This window comes from Bacillus rossius, chromosome 1, assembly GCF_032445375.1.
Source record: "Bacillus rossius redtenbacheri isolate Brsri chromosome 1, Brsri_v3, whole genome shotgun sequence".
In the NCBI taxonomy this organism is placed as follows: domain Eukaryota; kingdom Metazoa; phylum Arthropoda; class Insecta; order Phasmatodea; family Bacillidae; genus Bacillus; species Bacillus rossius.
In genome coordinates, this window is record NC_086330.1 from 296,087,462 (window position 1) to 296,106,324 (window position 18,863).

General features: G+C 38.1%; 1 protein-coding gene across 2 annotated transcripts in view; it reads right to left on the reverse strand.

Moving 5' to 3' along the window:
- The window catches only part of LOC134527773 (uncharacterized), a 41,836-nt gene extending 25,980 nt beyond the window's left edge, over positions 1–15,856 (reverse strand). The window contains exon 1 of one of the 2 annotated variants that reach the window (XM_063360708.1): positions 15,800–15,856. The gene's annotated coding sequence lies outside the window, so the exon portion shown is untranslated. Of the gene's footprint in view, positions 1–15,748 lie in introns of both variants that reach the window. The other variant, XM_063360709.1, reaches the window with a different exon arrangement.
- Positions 15,857–18,863: the final 3,007 nt, after the last annotated feature.

Below are 18,863 nucleotides of genomic sequence, written 5' to 3' on the forward strand. Positions count from 1 at the left end.
TTTTGCTACAGTACGTACACAGATGTCTCTTCGTTAGACCGTTAGTCACCGACGGCTCGGAAAGTATATTACTTTCAATGTGCACTGCTGTTGTAGGCGACGAAGTCCCGTATTTTGCATGAGCTGGAGATTTCCCAGTCGACATTAACAGATCATCTGTACTGGATGCCAAAGAATCTGAAGTATACACGACTGATGCAGAAGCTGGGAATTGCTCACAAAATGTTTTATTTACGAAATGCGGTGTATTTGCAGGTATCGGAGTCTCCTCTGCGTTCGATAATGAACACATTGAAGTCTCTTGTAGTGAAGAGACAGTAGATACAGCCATACATCGGGATCTCTGGAGATGGTAGCTTCGTTACTATCGGAATCTCTGGAGCTTCCCTCATCGTTGTCATAGGGATCTGCTTCGTCATCATCGCCTCCGTCGTCAGGGACCCCGGTGAAGACGTGAGACCCTCCGTCAAGATCTCTGCAGTCGTTGACCCCGCCACCATTGGGATTTGTACCGATTTCTACGTTGCTACAATTGAGTTCGGATACACATCAATATTCATATACCAGACTTATATGCAGCCAAAGACTCGCTTAAATAACAGTGTCCGCTTGTATAATACACAAGGCAATACATCAAATTGTTATTACTTAAAAAAAAATTAGGAATTTCAAGGAATAAGAATTTAAATTATATATTCAATCAACTAATCACACATCATACATACAAGGTTCATTTAGACCTACAAGAGGAGCAAGAGTCTGTAATCAATGGAACTTTCAGAATCCAAACAAAATTTAAACTACTCAAATGTAAATTTTATTATGTACAGCTACACATAACCTCCAACTGACTACAAATTTCTACAACACATGACTAATTTATTTTATCCGATACCAGGCTAGGTCCAAAGTCAATTTTTTTTGTACCTCTCATCTACAGTTCAGGGGAGCTTCAGTGCTGACATAGCTACAGCCAAGACATGCTCAGTACCACACATCTTCAAAATCCTATCCCTTCAAAGTCGATCCTTGTTAAGCCTTACGACAAAAGTCTCCGAAACAAGAGACCTACTCTATAATTTTACTAGACATTTTTAACCTTTCATAGCACACATCGATAAATATCTTCGTAAATAACCCAAAATATTATCAGACCACTAGCATTTGATTTATGCACATACTGTGGGTCACCAGCGTATTCATCAACACATGACCATTCAACATTAAGCTCCCCACTTACTTCCATCAGTCTACTAGGCTCCACGCAGCACACATAAACTAAAAGAAGTCAATTAACAACCTATTATTTATTTACATTCGAATATTTAACAGCATACCGTCGACTAGTAAAATAATCCTGTCAGTGAACATGTCAGCAAAGTCTACATTTATATAGAACCAGGAATCCATTGAACATTCAGAACCTAGCTACACATACACAGTGCTGGATGCAAGTTAATTCTACACTTATTTATCATCACTGACACTCATATTACATCATAGGCACTTGAGTCAACACTCATTTTCCATCATTAACATGCACACAAATGCAAATTAACCACCATCGACACTCAATGCAACCAACCACTTTCCATAATCTAATCTCAATTCGGCACTCATTTTCCAACATCAACACTCAATTCAACACTCACTTTTCATCATCGACACTCAATTCAACACTCACTTTCCATCATCAACACGCATTTTCCATAGTCGACACTCAATTCGACACTCATTTTCCATAATCGACACTCAATTCGACACTCATTTTCCTTAATCGACACTCAATTCATCACTCATTTTCCATAATCAACACTCAATTTCCATCATCGTCACCCAATTCGACACTTATTTTCCATCATCGACACTCAATTCTACACTCATTTTCCAACAACTACACTCAATTCAACACTCATTTTCCATCATAGACACTCAATTCGACACTCAATTTCCATCATCGACACTCAATTTGACACTCAATTTCCATCATCGACACTCAATTCGACACTCATTTTCCATCGATGACACTCAATTCAACACTCATTTTCCGTCATCGATACTTAATTCTACATACTCTTTCCTTCTTCGACACTAATTTTCCATCATCTACATACAGTAAAATGGAAACTTTCCACACACACACACACACAGATACATATATAAATATATTCATACTCAACTCAATTCTTTAAATTAGCATACACATGAACTTTATTAGGACATGAATAACGACACATTTTAATAACAATTTTTAAAATTATATTTATATCAAAAATACAAAAGTATAAAAATCCGTCAGTCAATACACATTACTAACTTATTATATATACCCTGAAATTCTAAGTTCATCAAAAATAGCCCACGTTTCTTTGATAACTGATACAATTTCGTCATCTTGCGAAACAAGTAAAAGTCGCAACCTGTTCGTTAACACGTTCGGGTCTTTCCACGATATATAATCAATTTCACTTGATGACACCATCTTCTTCGAATGTTTGCTGAACATATTCTGAAAATCGTTGTAATAATGATTATGATAATTTGTATCATCATCATCATCGATGCTATCCACATCTTTATCAAACACACTGACATCTTCATCTTGCATATCCCAGTATTTCGAATTTTTTGACATTGGAGTACCATCATTGGCAACAAGCTTACTTGCTAATTTTCCAAAAAAATATTCCAAAGTCCGTAGAAGTCTACTATAGGACGCCTTGACACTTTTTCTGGAGATGTTACTTTCATTATCTTCTACCTTACTTATATCTCCAACACCATTTAAGCTATATACTTTCTCAAGACCTGGAGAGATTTTAACACAATCGCTTTTAATACTAGGTCGATCAATTTCATTGTAAGACATACTGTCCCCGAGCATATCGTCTCCATCTTCGTACTTTATCTCCTGAACGAGCTTGGCTTTACAAGTTTTATAGTGTCTTTTTAAATTCTCTCTTCGTGTCATCCGCCTACCACACTTGTCACAACTTAGTATTTGACGGAATGGACTTTTAAAACAATCGGTCTTTTCATGTCTACGAGCATTATAGCTTTTATCAAAGTATTTGCTACAGTATGTACAATGTCCTTCAGATCGAGATCGATATTTGAGTATCGTACCTTCACTAGACTGTATGTACTCCATAATGGTTGAATAGCCACTAAAAGTATTATTTAGGTACTTCGTATTTTTATGTATGAACATTCATTAATTATTTACGAAAAAAGATTTTTTTTTTCTCATTTTGACTAAAAAACTCATGTTCCACGTAGTTTTACTACCCACCTTCATATTTCCTCATATATTATGTTGTAAAAGCATCCAAAGTTGGTTGTAGGTTACGGAATGCTCACTCACGATCTCTTGAAAAAGGTGTGCCTCCCTAGATCTCAAGAGGAAGAACATTGACCTTATTTAAAAATTAGTGAATAATATCATGACCTAGCAAGAATCACAAGATAATCTATTCACATATTAGCAACCATCATGTATCAGTTGTCTGTATATGCAGTCTCTGTTGTCTGTATATGTAGACAATGTTTTGTGTGGGATGCGGGATGCTCCCTAACGATCGCAACAGAAGGAGGACTTCGCTAGAACTCAAGGGGAAGGGAAATCTTCGTGTGTGATAGCTTTTTCCATTTGTTTCAAGGCATAGTAATCGTCTGATTAATGAACTTTGGTTTTTGTGTGATTTCCACCTGTTAAAATTATTTTTTAAGTGTTGATTTGATAATATGACTTCGGAAATTTACACGAAACTCTGAATAAAATTACCTGTCTTAGACACCAAGGACAGTACAGTTTGTCTTTCATGTTAATGCTTCTCAGATGTCTCAAAGCATATTATTTGTCTGAGTAAAGTTATTATTTTTTTTAATCCACCTGATAACAATATTGTAAGTGCTGATTTATTGACAGAATTTCACTGATTAAATTTAACTCTGAATAGAAATAACATGAGTCAGTAAGTAAAAAATTCTTCATGCAGAGATAGATCTCTCGCAAATAATCAGGAGCACTCGGCGAAATCCATCAGATGTCTAGCCAGGAATAATCAGAAACACTTGGAGAAAGCCATCAATATAATATCAAGATTAATCAGAAGCACTCGGAGAAATCCATCTGATGTCTTGTTAGGTATAATCAGAAGCACACGGAGAAAACCACCATAATATTGTCAAGAATAATCGGAAGCTCACGGAGAAAACCATCAGGGAGGATGTCGTTTATAAACATCATAAATTACCAATTTTTTTAAAAAGTCCAAATTTAATCCTGCTTAAGCAAAGAGTTCACAAGCAGGATTAAATTTGGACTTTTTAAAAAAATTGGTAATTTATGATGTTTATAAACGACATCCTCCCTGATGGTTTTCTCCGTGAGCTTCCGATTATTCTTGACAATATTATGGTGGTTTTCTCCGTGTGCTTCTGATTATACCTAACAAGACATCAGATGGATTTCTCCGAGTGCTTCTGATTAATCTTGATATTATATTGATGGCTTTCTCCAAGTGTTTCTGATTATTCCTGGCTAGACATCTGATGGATTTCGCCGAGTGCTCCTGATTATTTGCGAGAGATCTATCTCTGCATGAAGAATTTTTTACTTACTGACTCATGTTATTTCTATTCAGAGTTAAATTTAATCAGTGAAATTCTGTCAATAAATCAGCACTTACAATATTGCTATCAGGTGGATTAAAAAAAATAATAACTTTACTCAGACAAATAATATGCTTTGAGACATCTGAGAAGCATTAACATGAAAGACAAACTGTACTGTCCTTGGTGTCTAAGACAGGTAATTTTATTCAGAGTTTCGTGTAAATTTCCGAAGTCATATTATCAAATCAACACTTAAAAAATAATTTTAACAGGTGGAAATCACACAAAAACCAAAGTTCATTAATCAGACGATTACTATGCCTTGAAACAAATGGAAAAAGCTATCACACACGAAGATTTCCCTTCCCCTTGAGTTCTAGCGAAGTCCTCCTTCTGTTGCGATCGTTAGGGAGCATCCCGCATCCCACTCAAAACATTGTCTACATATACAGACAACAGAGACTGCATATACAGACAACTGATACATGATGGTTGCTAATATGTGAATAGATTATCTTGTGATTCTTGCTAGGTCATGATATTATTCACTAATTTTTAAATAAGGTCAATGTTCTTCCTCTTGAGATCTAGGGAGGCACACCTTTTTCAAGAGATCGTGAGTGAGCATTCCGTAACCTACAACCAACTTTGGATGCTTTTACAACATAATATATGAGGAAATATGAAGGTGGGTAGTAAAACTACGTGGAACATGAGTTTTTTAGTCAAAATGAGAAAAAAAAAATCTTTTTTCGTAAATAATTAATGAATGTTCATACATAAAAATACGAAGTACCTAAATAATACTTTTAGTGGCTATTCAACCATTATGGAGTACATACAGTCTAGTGAAGGTACGATACTCAAATATCGATCTCGATCTGAAGGACATTGTACATACTGTAGCAAATACTTTGATAAAAGCTATAATGCTCGTAGACATGAAAAGACCGATTGTTTTAAAAGTCCATTCCGTCAAATACTAAGTTGTGACAAGTGTGGTAGGCGGATGACACGAAGAGAGAATTTAAAAAGACACTATAAAACTTGTAAAGCCAAGCTCGTTCAGGAGATAAAGTACGAAGATGGAGACGATATGCTCGGGGACAGTATGTCTTACAATGAAATTGATCGACCTAGTATTAAAAGCGATTGTGTTAAAATCTCTCCAGGTCTTGAGAAAGTATATAGCTTAAATGGTGTTGGAGATATAAGTAAGGTAGAAGATAATGAAAGTAACATCTCCAGAAAAAGTGTCAAGGCGTCCTATAGTAGACTTCTACGGACTTTGGAATATTTTTTTGGAAAATTAGCAAGTAAGCTTGTTGCCAATGATGGTACTCCAATGTCAAAAAATTCGAAATACTGGGATATGCAAGATGAAGATGTCAGTGTGTTTGATAAAGATGTGGATAGCATCGATGATGATGATGATACAAATTATCATAATCATTATTACAACGATTTTCAGAATATGTTCAGCAAACATTCGAAGAAGATGGTGTCATCAAGTGAAATTGATTATATATCGTGGAAAGACCCGAACGTGTTAACGAACAGGTTGCGACTTTTACTTGTTTCGCAAGATGACGAAATTGTATCAGTTATCAAAGAAACGTGGGCTATTCTTGATGAACTTAGAATTTCAGGGTATATATAATAAGTTAGTAATGTGTATTGACTGACGGATTTTTATACTTTTGTATTTTTGATATAAATATAATTTTAAAAATTGTTATTAAAATGTGTCGTTATTCATGTCCTAATAAAGTTCATGTGTATGCTAATTTAAAGAATTGAGTTGAGTATGAATATATTTATATATGTATCTGTGTGTGTGTGTGTGTGGAAAGTTTCCATTTTACTGTATGTAGATGATGGAAAATTAGTGTCGAAGAAGGAAAGAGTATGTAGAATTAAGTATCGATGACGGAAAATGAGTGTTGAATTGAGTGTCATCGATGGAAAATGAGTGTCGAATTGAGTGTCGATGATGGAAATTGAGTGTCAAATTGAGTGTCGATGATGGAAATTGAGTGTCGAATTGAGTGTCTATGATGGAAAATGAGTGTTGAATTGAGTGTAGTTGTTGGAAAATGAGTGTAGAATTGAGTGTCGATGATGGAAAATAAGTGTCGAATTGGGTGACGATGATGGAAATTGAGTGTTGATTATGGAAAATGAGTGATGAATTGAGTGTCGATTAAGGAAAATGAGTGTCGAATTGAGTGTCGATTATGGAAAATGAGTGTCGAATTGAGTGTCGACTATGGAAAATGCGTGTTGATGATGGAAAGTGAGTGTTGAATTGAGTGTCGATGATGAAAAGTGAGTGTTGAATTGAGTGTTGATGTTGGAAAATGAGTGCCGAATTGAGATTAGATTATGGAAAGTGGTTGGTTGCATTGAGTGTCGATGGTGGTTAATTTGCATTTGTGTGCATGTTAATGATGGAAAATGAGTGTTGACTCAAGTGCCTATGATGTAATATGAGTGTCAGTGATGATAAATAAGTGTAGAATTAACTTGCATCCAGCACTGTGTATGTGTAGCTAGGTTCTGAATGTTCAATGGATTCCTGGTTCTATATAAATGTAGACTTTGCTGACATGTTCACTGACAGGATTATTTTACTAGTCGACGGTATGCTGTTAAATATTCGAATGTAAATAAATAATAGGTTGTTAATTGACTTCTTTTAGTTTATGTGTGCTGCGTGGAGCCTAGTAGACTGATGGAAGTAAGTGGGGAGCTTAATGTTGAATGGTCATGTGTTGATGAATACGCTGGTGACCCACAGTATGTGCATAAATCAAATGCTAGTGGTCTGATAATATTTTGGGTTATTTACGAAGATATTTATCGATGTGTGCTATGAAAGGTTAAAAATGTCTAGTAAAATTATAGAGTAGGTCTCTTGTTTCGGAGACTTTTGTCGTAAGGCTTAACAAGGATCGACTTTGAAGGGATAGGATTTTGAAGATGTGTGGTACTGAGCATGTCTTGGCTGTAGCTATGTCAGCACTGAAGCTCCCCTGAACTGTAGATGAGAGGTACAAAAAAAATTGACTTTGGACCTAGCCTGGTATCGGATAAAATAAATTAGTCATGTGTTGTAGAAATTTGTAGTCAGTTGGAGGTTATGTGTAGCTGTACATAATAAAATTTACATTTGAGTAGTTTAAATTTTGTTTGGATTCTGAAAGTTCCATTGATTACAGACTCTTGCTCCTCTTGTAGGTCTAAATGAACCTTGTATGTATGATGTGTGATTAGTTGATTGAATATATAATTTAAATTCTTATTCCTTGAAATTCCTAATTTTTTTTTAAGTAATAACAATTTGATGTATTGCCTTGTGTATTATACAAGCGGACACTGTTATTTAAGCGAGTCTTTGGCTGCATATAAGTCTGGTATATGAATATTGATGTGTATCCGAACTCAATTGTAGCAACGTAGAAATCGGTACAAATCCCAATGGTGGCGGGGTCAACGACTGCAGAGATCTTGACGGAGGGTCTCACGTCTTCACCGGGGTCCCTGACGACGGAGGCGATGATGACGAAGCAGATCCCTATGACAACGATGAGGGAAGCTCCAGAGATTCCGATAGTAACGAAGCTACCATCTCCAGAGATCCCGATGTATGGCTGTATCTACTGTCTCTTCACTACAAGAGACTTCAATGTGTTCATTATCGAACGCAGAGGAGACTCCGATACCTGCAAATACACCGCATTTCGTAAATAAAACATTTTGTGAGCAATTCCCAGCTTCTGCATCAGTCGTGTATACTTCAGATTCTTTGGCATCCAGTACAGATGATCTGTTAATGTCGACTGGGAAATCTCCAGCTCATGCAAAATACGGGACTTCGTCGCCTACAACAGCAGTGCACATTGAAAGTAATATACTTTCCGAGCCGTCGGTGACTAACGGTCTAACGAAGAGACATCTGTGTACGTACTGTAGCAAAAGTTTTAAATACCGACAACATGCAAGAAGACTTGAAAATCATGTCTGTAGAAGAAACGTTAATCGTTGACATTTCCGTGTGAGCCATGTGGTGTACATTTCACAAACAAAAGTAATTTGATTAGGCATTGTAAAAGCAAAGTTAATTTGCAGGTTGTACATCGGGGAAGCGATGGTAATTGTGATGAGTATCTCTATCAGTGCCGCTACTGTGGTAAACGTTTTGAACGAGTACGAAGTACACGCATCCATGAAAGGCATGGCTGCAGAAGAAATCTTGACCGTGTAAAATTTCTGTGTGAGAAGTGCGGTGTACAGGTTACACGAAAATTTTACTTAAAAAAACATTAACAATTTTGTAAAGACGGGTTTCTAGCATAATTTCTGTCCCTCTAAGGTGTTACACTCCTGATCTGATGTAACGTGATCTGTATGAATTATTTGTATTTTTTCACTCTTAATACGAACTATAATAATTTATTTTAATAATATTGAATGTGGCATGGACTGAGAAATGTAAAAAATATATACAGTGTCAGATTTTAATGTGTATAAATGTAAAATTTTAAATAAATTATAGAATTAAAGAATTTTTTATATATTTTTCCCTAACCTGCATCGTTTATCTTAATTCAATAAACTACATGTGTCACGTAATTTAGGTTGGATTTGAAATGTCCGTTTTGACTTGTTTGTGTGTATTCTTTTTTTATCAATAATGCTGAAGACTGTTTTTTTTTGTTAAAATTATTTTTGACTGTGTATGTCATCTGCATTCTTAAGATTTTTATGGGAGATGTTTTGGTAATGTGCTGGTACAGGTAATGCCGTAACATTAGAGCAAATCTGATAGGAACTTGATTTATTATGTTTGAGAAATAATTTATTACTCCCCGAAATAAAACTAACAGACTTGTGGGAAATTTATGGTCTTAAATCGTAACCTGTCATATATTGGTGTACACTACGGAGGTGATATTAAAAAATTAAAGAATGTTTATCAATTGACCACACTTCGGGGTATGCTGGTGCACTGGATGGTCTGTATCAGTAAGATTCTGGATACTTGGAAAGCTGTTCTTCGTCCAAGTAACTCACTCCTTCGTTGCTGATTACTAACATGAATTTTTACAACATGGGAAAATGAATGTATACTGGCTAAGGTCTTGATTTAAAATATTTTGCTGCTTATAATTATCAGAGTATTGAGTATGGTATGTAGGAATCGACTCCTCTCGTATATGTGCTATACATTTATTTTTGTAGGTAGCAAGATATACATTCGTAGGCTGATTTTCTGCTCTGGTTCAGTGATGTATACTTTGAAGTGGTTCCAGCAAGTACTTTACGTATGCTGGATTACGATTTCACTGGAGTTTTACGTGAAATGAGTGGAAAGACTAGCGTCGTGAAGTGTGTATGACTCGAGCAATAATATGACTGCCGCAGCATTCTGCAAGCTTGCAACTCCTGCGCGAGGGGTCAATGTTCATTTGCAGGTGATGGTATGTGTGTCTCGATCGTGTAGTCTCTGCCTCTATCCTTGAGATTTTTTTTTTTTTTTTAAGATTGACGTGTTTGAATTTATGTACTTTTGACTGGTCGCACGTGAATAAGTTTAAATTCGTATGCATTGGAACATATTTTTCTACATGAGGTAAAAAAAATACATAGATGCTACATTGACTGAGATAGGTATCGAACACATGGTTCTTACCCTATGAGTGACTAGCACTTGTTTGACCTATCTCCACTAACCCTCGTTTACTTTGTGATATAGATGGGACATGGTTGTTTTCAGACAGATGATGGTTAAAATGTCTTGGACAAAGTGTCCTTTGTAGAAATTACTATGTGTGGTAATTATTTTAGTCGAAGAGATAATTTAATAAAACATGTAAAAATAATGTGAAGGTTTTTCTAATGTGTAAACAAATCATTGATAGAATGGATTTGTATGTAGAACTGGTAGTATACCACATCTCTTGAAGAACACTGTATGGTATATATAATGAAAGACTCTTGGGCTCAAGAAACTAAACTATAGGTGGAAAGGATGATGCGGTTCCTATGATTAAATGAAAGGAACTTTGATGATTTTTTTTCTATATACTAAGATGATTTAATTGAGTTTGTGATGATGGGTTGAAGGATTAAATAATAAAACTGGACTGATAGGCTTTTACAGAAAATGAGAATGTAGCTCACAAGATCATAGATTGTGGTACATCTCTGACAACTGAAATGTGGAAACGATATCATAAAATGAGTGATATTGATGCAACTCATGATAATATTGATGACAGCTATGATGATGATTTACATCTGTGATAGTGACATGGACGCGGAGATTTTAAGACAAATAATATTATTAATATAGAAAAGATGGAAGCCTTAGCACGCCGATCGTGACGAGAAAAAAATATTGAAGGATGTTGATGGTATCGGGAAGACTGAAACTAATGAAGGTATCAACACTGTGAAAAGTGAGAATACATTCAAGCCTATATTTAGCAGATCCTCCATACTTTGTATAAATGGTGGACTCCTGAAAAGGAAGCATACAGACGATGAAGACACTTCGACATCAACGATATTGAGTTCTTGCAGTAATCTGGGTGAAGACGTTGTCTTCTACGGTGATTGCTACAGTGACTCTGAGGCTGTTTACAAGGCATAGACTGTGATGCAGAACCTAAAGCTGACAAGATCGAAGAATGTGGTGGTGCCCTGAGACCGAAGCGATGGAAACGTCGTGTTATAATAAATAAATCTGATCAAGCTTGTGATGATCGTTGGCTAGATGATGAAAGTAACCGTGAGGATGGTGTTAAAACGGAAGACACCAGAGATCATAATATTTATAATAAACATACAATGAAGATGGTGGTAGAAGAGATTGATTCCACATCATGGAAAGATCCAAAAATATTGGTTGTCCGGCTAAGAGTGATGGTGGCATCTGTTCGTAGAGGGAACTACTCGCATATCGTGGAAGTATCAACCATACTTAAAGAACTTCGGAACGCTGGCTACATACAATAATCATTTGATTAACTGTCATGTGTGTACTAATGAAAAATAAAATGAATTATTTATATTTTAAAAAAGTATGATTTATTTCTTGTATCCTGATTTCCAAATAAACCTGTGTTTCCGCTACTGTATGTGTGATCATTCCGTTTCCTGTGTGTACTGTGTGTACGTTCCGATTTCCTGTGTGTACGTTCCGATTTCCTGTGTGTACATTTCGTTTTCCTGTTTGTACATTTCGTTTTCCTGTTTGTACATTTCGTTTTCCTGTTTGTACATTTCGTTTTACTGTGTGAACATTTCGTTTTCCTGTTTGTACATTTCGTTTTCCTGTTTGTACATTTCGTTTTCCTGTTTGTACATTTCGTTTTCCTGTGTGTACATTTCGTTTTCCTGTGTGTACATTTCGTTTTCCTGTTTGTACATTTCGTTTTCCTGTTTGTACATTTCGTTTTTCCTGTTTGTACATTTCGTTTTCCTGTTTGTACATTTCGTTTTCCTGTTTGTACATTTCGTTTTCCTGTTTGTACATTTCGTTTTCCTGTTTGTACATTTCGTTTTCCTGTTTGTACATTTTGTTTTCCTGTGTGTACATTTCGTTTTCCTGTGTGTACGTTACGTTTCCTGTGTGTACTGTGTGTACGTTCCGTTTCCTGTGTGTACGTTCCGTCTCCTGTATGTACTGTGTGTACGTTCCGTTTCCTGTGTGTACGTTCCGATTTCCTGTGTGTACTGTGTGTACGTTCCGTTTCCTGTGTGTACTGTGTGTACGTTCAGTTTCCTGTGTGTACTGTGTGTACATTGTGTGTTGGAGCCGAGTAGACTTGTATCCATGTAGCTTCATAGACATGTAGTTTCGTAGTCATGCGGTCTTTTAGTCATGCAGTCTCTCAGCCATGTATAACTCGGAACCAGCTAGATCCTTTTAGACTCGTAGCCTTGTAGCCTCGTAGTCTCTTAGACTCGTAGCATTGTAGCCCAATATCATTGGAGCTGTTGAAAGAAAAGGTAGTTGGAGCATTTGGATCTGTTGGAGCCATTTGGAGGCTGTTGGAGCATTTGGAGGCTGTTGGAGCATTTAAAGCTGCTGGAGCATTTGGAGCTAAGAAGTAGTCGTTGCACGTCTATGCAAAGCTAAATGTTTATAAGTTTGCTGGCTTTCGCAAGTGATTCTGTAGTAGGATAGAAATTGTGTAATAAATATTATGTTTGTAAAAGACTTTGTGGTGTTTTATTTCTCTAACCGAACGCTTTTCTGGTATTTAAATTAAATTTATTTTAGCTTCGTCCAGAATCGTGCCAAGGACCCTAGACGACCTAATTAATCAGTATATTGTTTGCAAATTTATTTTATAAATTTTTAACTTTTTCCTGAATTTTTAGTTTAATTATTACGAAAATTCCAAGATGATGGTCTTGATGTCGGATAGGATGATGGTAGTAGAGGATTTAAAGTCTCTTAAGAATTTTGAACATGGTTTATTGAAATTATTATTTTTTTTTCATAAAATTAAACATTATTGCATCATTCAGGGATCGAACCAAGGACTGGAGCGGATCGAATCAATATGTAAGTTAATGAGTGATTTAATTAATGAATTTTGGATTTTTTCCCGCTTTTCTAGCTACATTATTACATGATTTCAAGATGGCTGCCGAATTTCAAGATGGCGGGGGCACCTCGGTAATAAATGATTACTGCACTGTTGCGGGTTAGAATAAAATCATCCAGATGAAAATGTACTCTATAATACAAGTACACACACAAGATGGTGTACTCCGACAGGTGGTAGCTCCTGGTAGCATGTACTGAACATAAAATGACGGATCCGTGATGGACGACAAGGACAAAGTCAAATTTAAAGGACAAAGTCAAATTTCAAGGTCAAGGTCAAATTTCAAGGTCAAGGGCAAATTTCAAGGTCAAGGTCAAGGTCAAAGTTCAAGGTCAAGGACAAAGTTCAAGGTCAAGGACAAATGTGTGGTGACTAGATACTTATACTAACATGGTATCAGCACACTCTAGCGGACGAAAACAAGATGATGATCTCCAGCGGGTGATTTCAATATGGCGGTCGTCACGAAAAGTGCAACGGTGGTTTTAAGGATTTTTTATTATTTAATTAGGTTGATTAATTTTTTTAATGATTTTTGAAATTTTTCCCGATTTTCTAACATAAGAATTACGGATTTTCAAGATGGCGACCATAACGATAATTGCAACAGTTACGTCTTAATACAAGATGGTGGTTCTGTCTCGAACAGGTGGTGCTATTATTACTTTAAATTAAAAAAATTACAAGTCCAAATATGCATGTTATTTTTTTTATATACCTTATTTAATTTTCAGTCTGGTAAATGTCTCGATAGCCGAGCGGTTAAAGGCGTATGTTTTCCAACCTAGAGATCAGAGCTGTGATGGTTCGAATCACAGCGTTTCCAATATATTTTTCATAAAAAGAAAAATTTAATATGTCGATAAGGATCATAATAGTTCTGGTAGGTAATGGAACATTGACCTTATGTGATGAGACAGAGCGACGCTGTCGCTCTCTAGGAACAAACGACGGAAACAAAGTTGTCGGTATCCAAGATGGCAACCTCCAGTGGAACAGAAAAAAAATAAAGAGCGACGATGGTGCTATCTAGGAACAAACAACTGAAACAAAGTCGACTGTATCCAAGATGGCGGCCTCCAGTGGAACAGAAAAAAATCAAGAGCGACGCTGGCGCTATCTAGGAACAAACAGCTGAAACAGAGTCGTCGGTATCCAAGATGGCGGCCTCCAGTGGAACATAAAAAAATCAAAAGTGACGCTGGCGCTATCTAGGAACAAACAGCTGAAACAGAGTCGTCGGTATCCAAGATGGCGGCCTCCAGTGGAACATAATAAAATCAATATGGCGACAGAGATGAAAATTTCATCATAATGAGTGGGGCGCTCGATTTAAATATGTCGGATCCAAGATGGCCTCCGTGATCTACTTGTCCCGTTACGTTGTGTCCCGTTACGTAGTGTCCTGTTACGATGCATCCAAAATGACGTCATCCAAAATGGCGGATCCAAAATGGCCGCCGGGGTCAAGGTCAAGGTCAAAGGTCAAGGACAAGGTCATCCAAGATGGCCGCCGTAACGTCACAATCCAAGATGGCGGTCGGCTCCACAGGCTCCACAGCCAGAAGCCAGTGCCAGAACATACATTCGTATACTACTGTTAGGTGTATGTATTTTTTACACTGTCTTCTTGGGACCAAGTACTGTGCGCTGTGCGCTATAAGAAAAGAACTCGTTGACACTGAAGGCATCCATGAGCTTCATAGGAAAGTGTCAACAGGTGAAGTACTTTCACGAGAACCTTCAACCGCGTGTAACACAATCCTTAAAAATTAATAAAATAATATGAGCTGAGTAAACAGTGTTCAAAAGGGTATTCCAATTAATTATAGCCAAGGATAGATGCAAAGGTTAAATTAGCAAGTATTTAAATTAACACATTTCGTTTAATCATGGGCAAAAGCCTCATGTAAATCCTCATACAATTACACCATTCTTTCACATAAAAATTAATACTGATTAATTAGCAAGAAAAGCACTAGTACAAATGTCACGGCAAAATACGTGAACGTATTTTTATATTACAAATACTTTAGTATTTACTTTAGACAGATAGTATTGGATAGTGTTGGATAATAAAGAATACTTTATAGTTAAATTAACGTTAACACACAGCGACCAAGAATGTCGTTAGCACAGACAAATGCCTCATTAGACAATACAAAACCCGTAAATGGACATGCAGGCGACCGCGGCCTAACCTACACTAGGCAGTATGAAACTTACTTTAAAGCATGATATCAAAAGAAAACCCACCAAATGTAACAAATTAACATATTACATACGTTACGTAAAAGCGAAAGACAAGTCCTAATAAAGAGTGAAAACATGACGGGGAGAAATGTCAGACAAACTACACGTAGCAAAGAGAGCAATTAATCAAAAAAAACGAATAGGGTAAAAATACCAAATGGAATTTAGAAGGTGACGGCCGAATAAACAATTTAGAGTTTAGCTATTACCAGTTACATGACTGTAAGGGTCACCACCTTACAAACACTTACGTGCAGTCTCCCCGCTGTCACACTCTCTCTACAATCAACTATCTGACCTACATGCTTAAATCAGTGCGATCCCAGCACCGACTGGTTATCACGACCAATCTACATGAGTGCTAACGAAAAAGAAGAGCCTTCAAGGCAATACACGCAGTTTTAAGTAAAACAGAGGGCGCCACGCGCATGCGCGGACACCTCAAGAGGGGAAGTCAAGCACAGCACTAGACGCAGGGAGGGGGGGAAAAGGAGGAAGGGAAGGAGTGCCAAAGCCCGCCGCGCGGCGCGAAGTTCAATCACAGCGCACCGACCACTTCAACACACAAAACATGCTGTTTTAGAAGCGTTGCTAGGTTTAGAAGCGCTGGTAGGACCGCTTTCAGCAGGAAGGCTGCCGCAGTAGTTTCCTTTCGGAAGGGGGGTGGGGGGGGTGGCATGGTACAAAGGTTCAGGGAGGGGATTGGCTGTAAAAACACGTGGTAGAAGCTACGAAGATAGCGCTTTCTTGCCGAACTGAAGCGAACATGGCCGAAGCAGACGGTGGAATTCTTCCGCCGACTGCTTCGGCTATGTCCGCTAGAGTTCGGCAGGGCAGGTGGCGAGGTCGCGTTTCAGTCGGCGGTCGTCTCTCGGGGCGCGCGCATCTCTCTCGCGGGCTGTTGGCTGGCAGTGCGTGGGGGATTTGTGGGCGTACGGGAGGCGGCCTAGCAGTGCCAACTGCTACCGACTGCGTCCCGCGGGTGGCGGATACGGGATCCCAGCTTGAGAGTTGCAATCTCGCTGGGGTGACTGTGAATAATCAATAGAAGTCCGCGGACCAATGGCCGGCCTGTGTAGTCGTTATTACGGCTATCGGGGTGAAACGTAGCCTGAATGCAGCTCGGCGCGTGGCAGAAATCAGTTCCGTCGGCGAAGGCACCGCAGGGGAGCTCGATGTGCCCTAGATGCGAAGTGTAGACGAACTGCGGGCTGGAAATTGCGGAGCTGTGAACTGCCGCGCGCGCAACGGAACTGAACATCATCGTAACTCTGAAGGAAGAGATGGCGGCGCCTTTAAGTTGGGGCCCTGTTGGAGCCAGTGGTAGCCTGGGCGGCGCGACCTTCAACCGTCCCGGGATTTTGGAGGACAAGAGGGTCCGACTCGCAAGATACTTAATTCGCCTGAACGACTTACCCCCACCCTGGCTTGAAAGTTTGTTGGCTGTTGACTGGAAGAAGGAAGATGAAGATGGCGCAATGTCAGGCTGCCTTTCGCCCAATGCGCCCGCAGTTCGAGCCGGTTTACTGGCTCGTCTGCCCACATCTGGTTTAACTGTGGCTGCCTGGGCAGCTGGGCTGGGCTGACGAGTGAAGTCGCCCGCCCCTGGGGGCGCAAGCGCCCCTGGTTAATAATAACCCAGGAGTACCCAACATTTAAATGCGGGCCGCAAGGCCCAAGCACCCAACTCCAGCATGGTTGAGTTTTCAGCCCCTCCAACTCTTCTTACCTGGACCCTTCTTCCCTCTTGTCCAGTAGTTACCTGCTTGCTTAATGCATGATATTTGTTCCCCGCATGAACCGGCCCAGGGTTTTCCCTGTGTCTATGCAGGTTTTACCTGGGTCACATTAGCTAGCTTTTAAGCTAGGCGACCAATGGGGCGTCAGTCATGGCGCCAATCGCAGCCATGGCTGGCCAGTAAACCCCAATAGCACACGATGCACGCGCCGTTGTCCTGCATGGTTAAAAACCCGCATGGTAGAGTGTATAGGCTTCGGCCTGAGACCCTGGACCCTCCCCTTACACACTTAGAATAATTTAGGCTAGGAAAAATAATCGTGGCGTTTCAGGAATAATTGACGTGCCAGTTTCTTGGTACACGTACCAGTTAACAGAGTTTCTGATCACGTATGAAGATAATTTCTTTTGTGTTGGTACGAAAAATACCAAGATTTAATTTTTACTATTCTAGTACATTTTTATGAGGTTCTTCTCTTTATTTTAAGTATTTACTTTGCCATGTATTGTCTGTTTATATATTTTGTACCAGATATTGATGATACTACACTCCCACTTAGTATATAAGTAATGTAGAGTAGGTATTTTACTATCAGAATAATGAAATTCAAGCATTATTTTTTAAAAACAATTTATTTTTAAAAAAAATGTCAATTTTTCTACCTGTGGAATAGTCAATGTTCAGTTAAGAAAACTACTTAAATAGCACCATTTTGTACCTTGAAATCCATATTTTCCCGGGGGAGGGCCCCCGGATCCCCCCCCCCCCCCCCAATTATGATTTGATGTGAACGGAGTTGTTGCTTCCCCTCATGTAAACCTCACGCCTCGCCAATGATCATCATGTTTTCTTAAATAACTGGAGGTAGGTTGCACACATGATAAAACACAACAAAAGTTCATACAATTCAAATTAATTATGTCTGTTGCTCTTAATCTAGAATCGTAAATTAGTGTGAAATAAAATAATAATGTTTATTTTTTATGTTCGTATTTTAAGTTTATTTAAATGTACCGCGGCTGAATTCAATGTGTAAATTGCGGTAGAGCATCGTGAGAAATCCGTCTCATTTCACCTCTGGGTGTAGAACTAATTAAAGTGTAGATCAGGATACGTAATTGGCTTTAACAAATGTTTATCTCATTAAGTCTTTAACGTGTTCGGCGTAAAATTCAATGTTTATGTGTTCGTCGGCAATATTAAATTACGTGTATGTAGCAAACAGTTCACTCAGGATAGCATCATGAGTCGGTATTTTACTCACGATAATTCACTCCTAATTAAACGTCATACAGGACGTGCCCTAATTAAACAATATGTAATTTATGTTTAGACGACGTTTTAAAACATCCTAGTAATAGGATGATCTACTTAGCTCGTAGATATTTCTGATTTTTCAGGGGATTGAAACCCGGGCTATCTAGCCAACGCCGTCGTTATTCCAAGACTTTTTTTCCGTTAATTCAGTAATGACGCTTATCTTAAGTAACATGGCCTCTCATTGGCCGAGACACACCGATTGTTGACTTAATTATCACATCAAAACAAAATACAGACACTTAACAATACAACTTAAAATGCTAAAATGTCTTAAATTTAAAACTGGATTTTTCAACAATGAAAGGTT